The 16,517-nt window shown below is 36.9% G+C and overlaps 1 long non-coding RNA gene across 5 annotated transcripts in view; it reads left to right on the top strand.

Moving 5' to 3' along the window:
- The window catches only part of LOC147916645 (uncharacterized), a 1,218,588-nt gene that overhangs the window by 196,321 nt on the left and 1,005,750 nt on the right, over nt 1-16,517 (top strand). For all 5 annotated transcript variants that reach the window (XR_015552701.1, XR_015552703.1, XR_015552704.1 and 2 more), the window contains exon 2: nt 13,158-13,201. This is a non-coding gene — a long non-coding RNA (uncharacterized LOC147916645). The remainder of the gene's footprint in view (nt 1-13,157; nt 13,202-16,517) is intronic.

Here is a 16,517-nt window from a genome sequence, read left to right as displayed (position 1 = left end):
ATAATCCTGTTACTAACTTATGATCATAACAAGTACAAATTATATTGAGAGGAACCATAAAAATATCTACGTTTCTTTCTTTAAAGCTTTGTCCTATAAGATGAGCTACTTAACTACTTGTTAAATTAGCTGGATTTTTTCTTTTAAGAGAACAATGTTCATCATGCCTTTTTCTTTTAACCATGTCTATAGCTTAAAGCAGAGTCTCCTGTGGCCATGATTCATATATTCTCATTATAGATTTGAGTTGGAATAGCATAGCACATACTTATTGATTCACTTAATCCTTCAAGTATTTATTAAGTTCATACTATCTCTCTGTCCAGTATTAGCCGCCAAAGATACAGAGATGAAAAGACACCTCTACTCTCAAGAAGTCTAAAGGCCAAAGGGAAAAATAGAAGACAAGATATCTATTATATGGTGTGACCAGTTCAATGTAGCTAGATAGGAAGGGTAGCAAATCTGGCTCGAGTTTAAGGCAGGCTTTCTATATTTGATGATGTTACCTGCATCTTGAAGAGTGAGGAGGAACTACAAAGACAAAGTGAGCTAGTAGGTTGGGTGAAGGCCATTCAAGGTAAAGGGAGTAACACAGGTGTGATATAGTGTGGCACATTGTGAGACCCACAAATAGTTCAGGACAGAACACAGGTAGAATGGAAACATAAGTCCAGACCATTTTAAGGAGTTAGAATTTTCTTTTAACAGAAAGGGAGAATAACTGAATGCTTTTAATTGAAAAAGTAGTTCAGATTTTCATGAAAACCAAGTCTGGTCATTCAAAACACTTCAAATTAATCTATGACATCCAATTTTTATACACAGAGAAAATTTTTCCTACTCTCTTAGCCATAGATTTCATGCCAACTTTAACAGCAGTCTAAGCAGCAGATATATGTGGTCAGATATGCGTGTGTGGGTACTTCAATGTAATGCCAACTTTTATCTAAAAAGATCATATTCCGGCTTCAGGAAGATTGTTTACAAAAGGGAAATGTATAGACTTCTTAATCACCTTGCTATATCAGGAGCTTCTTGAGGGCAAGAATTGTGTTTGACACGTTTTTCATCCCCCAAACTACCATATTGTCTTCAACATGGTGATTGATGAATATTTGAATGTATGAATCACTAAGGAAACATAAAATAGAGCCAGCCCCGATGGCCTTGCGGTTAAAGTTTTGCACACTCCGCTTCAGCAGCCCAGGTTCAGTTCCTGGGCACGGAACCACATCACTCATCTGTCAGTAGCCATGCTGTGGTGGTGGCTCACATAGTAGAACCAGAAGAACTTACAACTATACACAGCTATGTAGTGGGGCTTTGAGGGGGAAAATGAAGAAAAAAAAAGGAGGAAGATTGGCAACAGGTGTTAGCTAAGGGTGACTCCTCCCCTGCAAAAAACAAAGAACCAAAAGAAACTATAAAACACAAGAAGAATCACATAGAAATCTATGGGAAGTTAGTTGCAGCAATTTGCTTTTGTCTTTTATTCTATTACATATTTACTAGAAAGCTCTGTTCCTTCTGTTAGCACAGCATTTGTTTTTGTCACATGGTTTATCAATGGTGCTAATGAGCTGCTAATTAGCTGCCAATTCTTGTGCAATTTAGAAGGAAAAGGCGGAGAAGGACTGTTCAGAGAAATATGCCTCAATGATTTTGCCTATTTGTTTTACATGTCCATGGTCTGTAGTACAAAAATCTTATACATAAAGTTATCACAGGCTCAATGAGTACGGCTGTGAATAGATTATGATTTCATTAAAAATTATTAGCGTAGTGCCATAGAAGTATTCTTTTTTATAAAGGCAGGATTTTAGTGAAGGAGGTCCTAGGTTAGCATAGCATCACTTAATATGATGGCAAAAATATACAAATCCCGATACACAATGTTGGACGGACAGTTTCACGGGTTTGAATCTTAGTTTTGCTATTTACTAATTGTGTGATATTAGTCCAGTCGCTTCACATTTCTGATCTCATCTGTCAAATGGAAATAACGCTTGCCTCTGAGGTTGTTTGGCAATGATAAAATAGAGATAACATAGGTAAAGCATTAGCAGAGTCCTTCCATGTTGAAAGTTATTGAAAATACTGGTTTCTTGGGGGCCAGCCCCATGGCATAATGATTAAGACCATGCGCTCTGCTTGGGCGGCACAGGTTCAAAGGTTCAGACCCTGGGCGTGGGGACCTACACTCTGCTCATCAAGCCATGTTATGGCAGTGTCCCACATACACGAAATAGAGGAAGACAGGAAGAGATGTTAGCTCAGGGCCAATCTTCCTTAGCAAAAAAATAAAATATGTTGATTTCTTTTTCTTCCCTTCTTATAATAATGAGTCATATTGTATTTTCTTGAATCATGTACTCAATTTCATGATTTATCCCATGTATTATTACAAAAGTACGGCTTATGTTTTTCTTATGGTGATTCCTTCAAATAAAGTTTAGGATATACCTTCGTATTCTTAGGCTTTTCCTGAATCTTATGGCCCTAACTTATTCAATTTCTTTCATGAAGCTCTGCCTTACTAGAGGTGTCCACTTTTGCGATCAAAGCTGTATTATATAATTTAACTCTTTAATGCATACTCCTTGTAATTTAATGATTTGCTCTACTACAGTCTTAAGTATATTTTTAATTCTTAGGGTGTGAGACCAATTCAATTAGAGTTTCTCTTCTCAGATTGCTGAGTAGCTTTAAATTGCTTAAAGATTGGTGATTATTTATTTAGAGTACTCATTGAACTTAAAGTAGACTGAGGCACAGATCGCAAAGCTTGTAAAATACTCCATTTGTCACTCTGCATTTCCAAGCCCCTTTCATTTTGACAGGGCTATTTGACTGTTTTGGCCAATGAACTAGGGACTGAGTGTTGTGTGTGTCTTGAGGCAGTGACATACCCAAATTTGGATTTTCAGTCTCTCCCTTCCCCTACCTTGATAACCAAAAAGGCTGCAAGTTCCTGATGATGTAGCTATCAAGTGGTAGAAACTCGGTCTGGTTCCCTTAGTGACTACATGGAGTAGATCTTCCATTCTCACCCCCCAATCCCTCCTAACCCTCAGTGGACATGTACTGTGGATGATCTAGAGATATTTATTGAATTAAGCCACTGGGATTTGGGGTCTAATTTTCCCATCATAATTCAGTCTATGCACATGTATACTTTCATAAAACATACCTTCCTTCCAGGAAAAAATTACTCTTCTACCATTTCTGACAAATGTATTGGGGTAAAAAACTAATAACCTAGTATTTATTGAACAGTAAATATTCTGATAAGCAAATACATGAACAAGTGAACAGATCTATGTCTAAAAATAATCTTTATGCTATTATTAGATAAAGAGTGAGAGGATGTTTTTTCATTTTTGTTTTTAAATCTCCAAAAGAATTTTAGTATTCACTGTGGTATTTTCCATACTCAGCTCATCATAACAATCACTTGGGATATTTCTTAAAATATACAGTATCTTGGGTCTCATGCCAGACCTAAATAATTACAATTTCCAGAGGAGACACTAGAGAATATGGTTTTCTAAAAAGCACCTCAGGTTAATCTTATGGTAGGAAAGTTTGAAAAACATTTTTCTACTGTGGGGTGGAGGGTGAGGGTTGAGATTTGATGAATGAGGTGCTAAAACAAAAGCACTTTGTGCAACCAATCTATAAAGACAGTGCTAATTGGGGTATAAAAGGTGAGTGAAAGGAGACACTCTCCAATCAATAAGTACCTGAAATCCTCTGTATGAAAAATACTATGACACCACGTTACAAGCACATAGTTAATGTTTTAAAGTTTAAAATGCGCTTTCACATATATTCATTCATTTCAGACTATTTCTCCATGGTTAAATAATATTGTTATCTTCAGTCTATATTTGAGGAAAACTAGGCTGTGATATGCCCTGTTTTGCTTCAAGTTCACATAGCTGAAAGGCCTTTCTAATAAAGTGATGTTATATAGAAACCTAAGGATAAGCAGGCTTTGAGGTGAGATGGGGAAAAAAGGGGATTATTGAGAACAAAGTTACCTTAGTGTCAAAATATCTTCACTTATGATCTTGGAAATATTTGGGGCTAGTCAATCCTACTCCATTTCCAAGTTTGAACATTGTCTTTATCTTGATCAAGGCTAAGAATTCTTCAGGTGGTGTTTGAGAATGGCTAACATTTCCTGAAAGCATTTTGTAGAGTGATGGAGAACATGAGCTCTAGAGAAACATTATCTGATTTCAACTTCTGATTCTATCCCTCAGCTGTTATGTGGCTTTAGCACTGTTGCTTAACCTCTCTGTGCCTCAGTATCATTGTGTAAAATGGTGATAATCAGACCTATATCCTTAGGTTGCAGTGAAGATTAATTGTGTAATAAATGTAAAGCACTCAGAAGAGTAACTGCTATGTAGTAAATATAAGTATTGGTTCTTTAATGGTTGGAGACATTAGCTCTAGCAAACTCTTTTCTGACAGGGAAACAATAGATCCCATTATTTTTGTACATTACAGTCTCATCTCTAATGCCTTGTTCATAGCAATTGACTAAAGTCTGATGAATCATGATGAACCATGAAGGATGCATAGTTTTCAAACTTTCATGTACATCAGAATCACCTGGAGGCCTTGCTAAAACTCAGATTGCTGGGCCCCATCCCCAGAATTTCTGATTCTGCAATTCTGGGTTATGCTGATGCTGCCAGTTTGGAGTGGAATGGACAGACAAATCAAATTATGGAAGGCCTTGGAAAGAAGTTCAAGGAATTTGGGCTTTCTATTGAGGAGTTAGGTAATGACAGAAGGCAAGAAACTAAATGAACGCTACCATTATATCAGTATTTTCTTAAATGGTAAGTATAGGTTTGGTTTTGGTGTTCAGATTCTTAATGATATTCTCCAAGCTTCTGTGTTATCTTTTACCTTCTCAGACAACCATTATCCTAATTTGTCATCTTTCCAAGACCCTGTGTCACTATCATGTGATTTGGTGTTTCTCCATCCTTAGGACAATGATTCTCAAATTTTAGTGCGAATAAAAATCACCTGAGTAGTTGTTAAATGTTGCTTCTTAGGCCTGGCTGGCACATGTGACTCCGTGGGTCTGGCAGAGAGCCCAGGACTCTCCCTTTTCTAGTGCACCCACTTTGATTTGATTCGGGTGATTTGTGAACAACATGTGAGAAATGCCTTCGTTTTTTTTTTTTTTTTTTTGCTCAAAATCCACCTGCTATTGAAGCAAAATTGTTGAATTTTTTCATTTTTAAAATGTATTTTTTTTTATTTTTAGATGACCTTTCAGTCCAATTTGTTACATTTCATTAAAACCTGCTTGGTCTACTTCTTTTTCCAATTTCAGCACTTTGTATAAGGCATTTATAGAAAAGTGACTCGAAAGCAATTTAACCAGAAGCTCAGCCAAATTAATTTAGGGAGAGTTTAGTAAACAGCCTTTGCTTTCTGTACTTAAGTGATCAATTTCAACACCTGCTTTTCTTTCCAGATGGAGCTAATTAACATTAAAATTATTGCCTATAGCAGAGACTTTTTTTGATAATTCACAGCCCTCCAGCTGCATCCAGATTCCTACATTTCTGAAAATTAAAACAACAATGATAATCTCTATGAGAAGCAAATTTATCATTAAACTATTTGAAGATATGCACATAAGTAATATCTTGAAGGAGAGCTAACTAATGTGTCTAAAGTGAATACCATTTGCCCAGGTATTTTCACATATAAGATCTAGCACAATCCACAACCACATGCGTGATCTTTTTCTACCACCCATTTTACACATAGAGAAGCTGAAGGTTGGAGCAGTTTTGTAGCTTTTTGGATGTTCCATCATTAAGTGGTAGAGCCAGAATGTAAATCCCTATTTAACCAAAGATCATGCTCTTCCCTTGGTTTGCAAACTAGCCACTGCACATGGAGGGCAAGGCGAGATGGAAGAAAGAGGCAGACCACTCCAGATTGGTAGATGGCAATTTTAATAAGCAAGGGAACTTCCGTGTGAGGCTTGTCTTGGACAGCCGCAAGACAAGTAGTCTCCATACCTGCCCGCTAGAATCTTAAAGGTTTACATAGAAGACTTAACGGGGTTCGGCTACATATACAGTCCAGATGGTCTCAACAACACCTTACTCTCTCAAGACTGCTTCCTCGAAATGGTTCCGGCTATGGGACTGGTGGGCTGAACATATATTCCAAGGACCGGGGTGGGGTGAGGGAGCCTCTGATTGCCCGAGTCCAGCTCGCAGGTCAACCAGCAGCTACGTCCTCTCAATGACCTCCTCCAACAACTGGTGTTGGCTTAGACTGAGGTGGAGGCTGGAAATTTTAAAAAGAAATTCCTTGGGTGTGTGAGATAAAATATTTGGTTTAGGGTAGTTTATACGGAGATAAATATTACATTTTAAATATTACAAATGATGCACACACGTATACATGCATTTAAAATGCGTATGAAACCCCAGTGTAGTGTGGTAACAGTTAAATATTTCATAATCACAGTTTACTACGTGGTTCAAGAACTTATGTGGCAGACACTGGGCTAGGGGTTGAGGAAAGATCAAAGACAAGAGAAAGATAAAATGACCATTGCAATGGAGGTTAAGTACAATAATGAGGTATAGAGAAGATACTGAGTTCAAAAAGGAAAGGGGGAATTCAGTGAGGAAATGGTTGTTTTAGGGATAAACCGCTGCTGTTGATACTTATTAAATCTTTCCATAATCCTCATCTTAATGAGATGTTTTACTGACTTAGAAATATTCTTTTTAAAATGGTGCTTTATGAATAAGATTGGGGCAGCTATTCATTCAGCATTTTTTCTCCCACTGCATCTCATGGTAGCAATCTCATTCATTTAAATGTTATAACTGAAGAGATATAAAATGATGACGACCTAAACGACTAGTACAGTTAGGAACAATCTCCATCATCATCATCATTTAACGAAAGACGCTAGGCTTGCCTTAGGGAAAGTGGTGTCTTCTTTCTGTAAAGAATAGTTTGGTGATTGGAAGTATTAGGAGGTATAGTTAAAACGCTATTCTAAGAGAGACATCTGATACATATAGAGAAATATATAGATGTATGTATAGACACAAATATGCATGTACACATACACACAGTCAATTCTCATTAGTTGCAGTAGTTATATTCTGTAAAGTTACCATGACCACTATGCTAGCAAATACTAAACCACTTCTCCCAGGAGAAATATAGGGTTAGGTTCCTATGAACTTCTGGTCACAACATTTTTGTCAACTTACATAACCTTGTTTTATGTGTGAAGACATTTATTATATATTGTTGATTTGTTAACATCGAACTCATAGTCAACAGCACTATAACTCAATGCTGACCAAACCTTACCTACCATGTATTTTTGGGTCTGGTCCAGTGGTGCAGTGATTAAGTTCGTGCACTCTGCTTCGGCAGCCTGGGGTTTGCAGGTTTGGATCCCGGGCGTGGACCAATGCAACGCTTGCCAAGCCATCCTGTGGCAGCATCCCATACAAAATAGAGGAAGATGGACACAGATGGTAGCACAGGGCCAATCTTCCTCAGCAAAAAATAAGAGAAGAGGATTGGCATCAGATGTTAGCTCAGGGCTAATCTTCCTCACAATAACACGTATATTTTCTCCAGAAGTCACATCACAGCCTTCTTGTACTTAGAACACTTGACAAAACTTTAGTGCTATACTTGGGGGACATTTTAAACAGTGAAGTTACCAATAAAAAGCACAAAAATTAGAAAAACATGATACTAAATAGACCATGAAAAGGACACACGTTTCCAGTATGAGCTGAAACAAGAAGACACAGCATCGCCTTGCTTTACCTCAGCTGGAAATATGTACCTTTGGTGACTCAAAATTTTCACCACTCTGTGCATGTCTACAAATGACTGTGGAAGTGTCACAAATATTGATTGTGGGGTTACAAATATATTTTAACTAGTACACAAATTTGTAAATACAGAATTCACACATGAAGACAGACACACACACTACATTTAAAAATTAGTTAAAATATAGTAATAACCTCAGTGACAACAATATACCCCTCCACACAACAAAATGTTTTATCTTTTTTTTTTAAAGGCATATTTCATTTAGAAAGAACTGGCTTAAAGCAGCTCATTTCCCCATTGTATTTACGATGAATAAGAGACACATATCTGATATAGTCAAGGATATTGCTCAAACTCAGTGACTCTGGCTTGTGATCCCATCTGAAGGTTTCTAGCACTTACCAAAGTCTCCAAGGTCCTCTGTAACATAAAGAGGGAGGAGTTAAGTGACTCTTGGGATGGCTTAATGTAAAATTTGGTATTCTGTGTTGAAGAATGTGACCTGTGTCTTAATTCCCTATCTGCTCTCAGCATTAAACTATTAAAAGCTATAAAGCAAAAGGAGGTGATTCAATCGACAGATAGGGTTTGTTTGGGGGGTGGGGGGGAGTTGGGAAGTGTTTGTTTTTTGTTTTGTTTTCATCAGAATCCTAAGGAAATAGACATAGGATTATTTACTACTTACTGAATCAATGAACTATTGCTGTACAACAAAGCATTCCCAAACTCAATGACTAAAAACGCCAACTGCTGATTCTTACCCACGTGTCTTTGGGTTGGTTGGGGTTCCTCTGGGCTCACTGGGCATCTCTGTTTCATGGTGAGGTAGCAGGGGCTGCTCTGCTTCATGCTGCAGGTCACAGCGTCAGCGGAAGTGGCTCTGCCACACGCAGCTCTCTTCCTCTGGTCAATCCAGGGCTGGGATGGAGGCGAAAACAAAAAGCAGAAATACCCAAGGCTTCTTAAGAACTAGGCTTGGAATCATCACACTGTCACTTCTACCTTATTCTATGGGCCAAAGTAAGTCACTGGGCTCAACCCAAACACAAGGAGTGAGAAAATACACTTTTCCTCTTTAGAAGAATCAACTGCCAAGTTACACAGAAAAGGGCAGGGCTACAGGTAGGGAGGACGAATTGGAGCCATTGTTTCAATCTACCACACCTACTGTGTGCTTGGCTGATATGCTTAATATGCCTTAACAGATGTAACACATTCTCTCTTTCTCCCTCCTGTATCTCTTTCTCTATCCCTCCCTGGTAATTACGTTCATTATTCCAATTACATAATGAGAATACTGAGGATTAGAAAGTCAAAGTAAATTGCTCAAAGTTACTCAGTAAGTGAAAGAGCCAGCATTCACATGAAGGATCACAAGACTTCAGACCTGAGCTCTTAACCACAACACTATTTTCTCTAAGGAGGGTATGCCTGGTACACAGTAGGGCCAGAAATCAACTCCAGATTAGCCTTTCTTCAAAGCTCATGCCCTATCATGCCACACAACATCTATTATATAAAAGAGAAAGCTTAAAGGAAAGAGCTTACATATAAAAAAACAGATTTCTCTCTACTCTTTCTCTCAGAATCTATATCTAGTATGTCAGGATAGCCTCAAATCTCTAATATTTTCCAAATTCATCAATAATCAGTTGCTTCTCACCATTTCCATCGCTACTACCATGGTCCAAGTCACACCATCTTTCACTAGAGTAACAGCAGTAACGTCCTAACTCATCTCCCTGCTTACACCTTGTCTAAAACCCAGATCCATGCTCAACAGAGCAGCCACAGTGATCCTTTTAATAAGGATTAATTTTTGGTCAAAACCCTGCAATGGTTCCCTACTGTACTTGGAGTAAAATCCAGTCTCTTTTCAATGGCCTGCAAGGGCCTGTCTAATCAAATATCCTCCCCTCCTCTCTCCTGAGTTGGCTCTATCTCCTATCCCTTTCCCCTTCATTCACTCTATTCCAGTCACAATGGTCACCTTGCTATTTCTCAAAAAAGTCAGGCAGGTTCCAGCCCTAAAGCTTAAGTCCTGGCCTTTGTACTAGAATTCTCTTCCTGGATCAATCTTTACAGAAATAACCATCTATTTACCTCCTTCATCTCCCAATTGTTGGCTCAAATGTCAATGAGCCTACCTTCAACACCCAATTTAAAACCACGAACTTCCTCCTCCCCTGCTCCATGTCAACTTCTACCCTGCAACCCCCAATCCCTTTATCCTACAGTACTTGGTCTTTTCTGCCTAACACTTTAAATCTTATATTATGTAATGTAATTACCTATTATGATTATTGTTTATTGTCCTTCACCCATTGTTAGAATATAAACTCAAGGAGGCAGGCTCTTAATCTGTGTTGTTCATTGTTGTGTCCTAAATAACAAGGTGTGTCTGGAACATAGCAGGCACTCAATCAACATTTGTTGAACCAATGAATGAACTGCCCACTGAGACAGGGTTTCCATAGTGCATAAACTTTGGAAAAAAGACTAATGTGGTTTTCTAATGAATGCAGGATCTACAAATCACTACTTTTGTGACTTTGAGCAAATTAATGTTTAAGAGCCTCAATTTTCTCTGAAATGATGAGCAGTCTGTCAAGGTCTCATGAAACAACCTTCATTTTTGGCAGTTACATGGTTAATTGGAATTCCAACATCTGGCCTGTGCGGTACAGCCAAGAAATGGGAATGTACCAAAAGAGGGGCAATGTATAGCTTCTGACCACATGGATTCTGACTGCATTTTCCGGATCCATTTACAGCTTCTCTTACAATGGAGAACTGCCATTCACAATGAGCTTTCTTCCTTCCCCCCTCCACCTGCAGCCGGTTATTCTTTCTTCAGGCCAAGCATGACACAATTACTTCTCTAATTGCTAGCAGTCACTGTAGCTGGTGGAGGCAGGGGGGTAAGTTGGCTTTTAGCTAGATTTCAGGCAGCAGAGAAAGTCTGTTTTGCCGCTGTCATTCCTTGATTGGTATTATAGGTGGGCATGGGAGAGAAGGAATGTAAGAGTTTGCTAAGGTTACAGTAACAAAGTACCATAGACAGGTTGGCTTAAACAACAGAAATTTATTTTCTTACAGTTCTGGGGTCAAGAAGTCCGAGATTGAGGTGTTGTCTGGGTTGATTTCTTCTGAGGCCCCTCTCCTTGGCTTGTAGATAGCTGTCTACTCCCTGTGTCTTCACATGGTCTTTCTTCAATATGCACTCACATCTGTCTCTGAATTTCTTCTTCTTATAAGAACACCAGTCATATTGGATTAGGGCCCGCTCTAATGACCTCATTTAACCTTTATTACATCTGTAAAGGACCTATCTCCAAACACAGTCACATTCTGAGGTACTGGGGGTTAGGACTCCAACATTTGAACTTGAGGGGGACATATTGAGCCATAACTGGGAGTCATATGAATGAAGAGAATAAGAAATCCATAATTTGTGTTTGTTAAAGATGCTTCCTTAATACTTCTTTGCTCTGACAAGTGGAGCCATTCTTTGAGTATACAGGTAAAGTTACTAGGACAAGCTAGCCATTCAAAGTGAAAATACCCACTTGGAGTGTAAGTGGGTGTGTAGGTGTGTGGGTGGGGGTAGGCGTTCCCTAAATATTGAAATGCACTTTGAGGCCTACCACATAGAACCACTTTCAAAAATTCAAAAATTAATAAGTAACAGTTATAACTGTAAAATAATGGCAAGAATTCTTGTTACTAACCCCTTCTGTCACAAATATAATTGTTTCTCTTCTGCATAATGTTACCCCGTTTTGAATTGATCCCATATTTCCAAAAAGAGTAAAATTAAATTTCTCTGAATAGCTGAGTGTGTTGACAGTTCAGTCTGTCCCCTTGTTTCTAGCAAAATTACATACAGGTTAACTAATGCTCAAATAATGAAACTGTTGCAGGGAACCCCTCACTGCTGCCTTCCAGACTGACATCAGAACTTTCTCTGGAACAATACTTTCTAGACTCATCTTTTCAACTCATTTCCTAAGGATTGTAAAGCTAGACTGATGAATCTCTCTGGCTAACTCTAATCTGTTATTTTTCCTCATTTAGTATTTGAACTCCCTGATATAAGCAAAAGTTAGGTCCCAGGAATCTCATTAGCACTTAGCATAATTTTTTTTAAAGCATAAATAAAAATAAACAAATAAAGGTCTTCATTCTTTTAAAAATATGAGATTTCCAGGGGCCGGCCCCATGGCGTAGTGGTTAAGCACATGCGCTCCACTGCTGGCGACCCAGGTTCAGATCCCAGACACGCACTGACACACCACTTGTCAGGCCATGCTGTGGCGGCTGTCCATGTAAAGTAGAGGAAGATGGGCATGGATGTTAGCTCAGGGCTGATCTTCCTCACAAAAAAAAAATATATATGAGATTTCCTATCACATTTTTAGATACCTACCTTATATGTTCAATACATTAAAAATATACTATACAAAATTTACTATATAAAAATATGCTATATAAAATATAATATACAAAATTTACTATAAATATTAAAAATAATTACTCTGTTTGAGTCTCATATATCATCATTCTGCAACTGAGAACCCCATAGGATTTTATAGCGTGATTTTAAATCACATAGCTTATTCTGAAGCTAAGGGTTCTAATTATTCACTTCCCGTGATTCTCTATATTTCATTGTCTGCCGTGTGTTAGCATTGATATTTCTGAGTTGGAACTCTCAATGTGTTTTGCCAGGAGTCATCAAACTGTGGCCTGGGGCAAAATCCTTGCCAGCTAGCTGATTTTATCAATAAAGTTTAATTGGAGCCCAGCCATACCTATTCATTTACATACATGGAGTTGAGTAGTTGAGAAAGAGACTGCATGCCTATAAAGCCTAAAATATTTGCTGTCTCTAGAGAAGTTTGCCAATCCTCGTGTTATGAGAAAAAGCTACAATAAATATGACCATCTCTATTTTGATCACATCTGGTTAGACAACAATTAAGTAGGCATAGACTCTAACTAGAACTGTTTTTATCCTGAATATATTTTAACCCTAGTTGATGCCTTTAAAGAATTTACTGCATTAACTTCTTTGCCATGAACTTTTAAGATCAGTTTGTACAGATTTGCCTATCTATGGAGAATCTATGGTCATTATTTTCATCGAAATAAATTTTGTCTAAATAGCATGTATTTAAATAGTAGCTGTCTTAATATAGCTCTAACAATATGATTTCTAAGTGAAATACTCAGTTTTCATATTTTTACTTTTATATTTTAATTATTTCTCTTTATTCTTTCAGTGTCAATTGTGTTTGGATACCGGTTCTAAGATGTAAACTGACTGGTAAGTGACAACACATTTCTTAATATGATGCATTTATTTATTTATTTTTTTGGGAGGAAGATCAGCCATGAGCTAACATGCAATGCCAATCCTCCTCTTTTTTGCTGAGGAAGATTGGCACTGGGCTATCATCTGTGCCCATCTTCCTCTACTTTATATGGGATGCTGACACAGCATGGTTTGACAAGCGGTGCGGTGGTGCGCACCAGGGATCTGAACCTGCGAACCCCGGGCTGCCGAAGTGGAGCGTGCGCACTTAACGTTTGCGCCACCGGGCTGACCCTGCTGCATTTTTTTAAAGTAGATATTCTGGTACCTTGGTCTTCAAAGCTAGAATATCCCTTACAGGGAGTGGAATATTCTATTATCTTCCTGCAGATGAAGTACCTAGGGAAATATTTTATCTTTTATTTATCCCTTACTGAACAGTAGGAAAGGTGAAACAGTTCAATCTGCAAAGTGGCAAAAGATAATTGAATTAAAAGATTTGGAGTGCATCTGATATTTATGTTGTCATAAATTATATTTTAAAGGAAAACAAAAGGTCCATACAAATATAGAAAAAGAGGAAAAATAGGGAAACTAACTTGAGATAACTTGAGAGAAACTATGGATTATTGGTTTCTACAAAACCATGTAATTTGGTTAGATTTTTTATATATATATATATATATATATATATATATATATATATATTTTGTGAGGAAGATCAGGCCTGAGCTAACATCTGCCAATCCTCCTCTTTTTGTTGAGGAAGACTGGCCCTGGGCTAACATCCGTGCCCATCTTCCTCCACTTTATATGGGACGCCGCCACAGCATGGCTTGACAAGCAGTGCCTTGGTGCACACCCGGGATCCCAATTGGCGAACCCGGGGCTGCCACAGTGGAGCGCGCGCACACTTAACTGCTTGCGCCACTGGGCCGGCCCCCTAGATTTTATATTTTTAAAATTTTCTCACACTCCATGAAAAATATGGAACGTCTCTGAAATTCTTTCTTCTCATATTTGGCTTAAAAATATGGAACTGAATGACTCATTTTTCTAGAATTTGAATGGGACGAAGTATTTAGTTTCTTTTATGCATGAAAGTAATAAACTCTTGTCACAAAATGTTAGGTTTCCCAATATTGTAGCATGCACATTTAATACTAAAGTTTGCTAGAACTTATTAATTAGGGAGCTAATTTCAAACTAAGTGTTTTTTCAGAGCTGATTTAATGATTTTAATGGTAGTTGGTATTTTCTGTTGTTATTCATATTGCATTCAAGTTGAAATAACCATAATTGTAAAGTCACAGGTTTTATAATAAACCAAGGGAAATCTAGTTTCTTTCCTAATAAATAATTTAGATGATCTGTGGATCTATGCTCCTTATGGATCTATGCAACTTAGCTGAAAAGCAATATCAACAGGAAGAATTTTATTCTTAAGTGTGTAGTAAATCAGATGGGTTATTCAAGAGGAATTGTTGGTGTTTGCATCTCTCTTTTACTTCATTGAATAATGCAAGATATCTTTGGAGAGTCATTGGAAATACAATTACATATAATTTTTAATTATGATTTAGAAATTGGAATTTATATTAATGTCTACATGTGATATTTTTCTTTTAGACAGGCATCTTAGCAATATATTTTTAATCATCTCCTTTGAGAATACAAGAGGAAATATTATTACAGGAGTTGAAATAGAATACTGCCTGTTCTATACCACCTTGCCTGCTTGTTACCATTTTATAATAAAGTGATTTGTTCTCACAGCATTTCTCTCTTAAGTATTCATTTTGCAAGTGAGACAATGCTATCTGATATTACCACAGGAAAATATGATAATGTTGAGCAATTATAAAATAGATTCTAAGTATCAGTTGAGAACATGCTGAAATAAAAGTGTTATGAGTTTTTTAAAATGGCTCATGACAATCTAGAAAAATTAGAATGATAAAAGAGGAAAGGAAAGAAATTAAATCAATGAATAGAAAATATAGGAGTTGCAAAGTGAGAGATGACATGTTTGTATACATGTTATTGTATTTTTATATATTTTTTATGTTTTTATATAAATATGCTATCTATAAAGTGAAAAGTTAGGGTGTCTGATGATATGTTTGATTGTTTAGCATATTTTAATATTAATGTTATTTTTAAAATAAAGTCTGTGAGACATGTTGAAACATCTTTATTGAAAATATTTGACACAGGTATTTGTTACCTTAACCAGGCACTGTCTGGTTGGTAGTCATATTAGAAGGAACCATAATATAGGAGATTGCAGAAAAATGCTATAAAGGACCTCTTGAAATTTAGCCTAGGAAGAACTAGTCATTAACTAGCTATGTTGGTGAAACTGAACAGCCATTTAATGGGTCCAAAGAAGCAGCCTTGGGTTTTGATTCTTTCATCTCTCACTTCTCAAAAGGACAACAATTGTTAGTATCAGTATTTCTATATTTCATTTAACACTGCATTAAGGAATTCATAAGGAATTTATAAATCAATATGCTAAATCAGGAGGAAAATAATGGCTTATTTGTGGTACTGAACTGGAAACATGAGAAACTGCCTGACATGTGTGATTCAAATACTTCATATGGATGAAAGAGTACATTTAACTTTTATAGGTAAGCAGCTATTTCCCGAACAGTTATAACATGATGAATTCAAACATCAAGAATTATTATATCAGAGGCTTGCTCCTGGGTCTAAAATTACTACCTCTTGCAATGTAAGAATTTCTAACTAATTTGGATATTCTTTCTGATATATAAACCCTGATAAGCAAGAAAATTATTTGTCTAAAGTAATTTATTAAAATTTCCCAACTGTTACTAAAATTTGTTTTCTTAATAATGCCATGTACCAATAAAAACTCCAAAAGAATATATGAATTCACTAAAATGGTCAGCACTGTTTCAGGTTTACATTTGTCATTAAAAATTATGACTGAAGATGTAATTTGGTTGTTGATACCTACTATAAACGAGTAAAAGTTTATTTGTAAGTGACTTTTTGTAGCAGTATAATCTCTCATGGCTGTAAGGTCTATGAAGGCCAGTCTGGTTTACTACTGAATCCTGAGCAAAGAGAAAGTACTTGGAATATAACATACCTTAATAAATATTTATTGATTTAATAAATTAATTGGTTATATTTTTGAGAGTAAGACTCTGGGTAAATAGTGTTATTATTATTATCATTATTATTTAATTATAACATATACAAAACACCATCCTTGGTTTCGATAAAGGAACAGTGTTGCATATGCTTATGAGCAAGAACTCTGGATCCAGAATTTCTGGTTGATAATTCTGTC

Source organism: Ceratotherium simum, chromosome 7 (assembly GCF_057802395.1).
Source record: "Ceratotherium simum simum isolate JZ-2026a chromosome 7, ASM5780239v1, whole genome shotgun sequence".
NCBI lineage: Eukaryota > Metazoa > Chordata > Mammalia > Perissodactyla > Rhinocerotidae > Ceratotherium > Ceratotherium simum.
The sequence above is the reverse complement of the archived record's forward strand: the minus strand, read 5'-3'. Positions and strand labels throughout refer to the sequence as shown.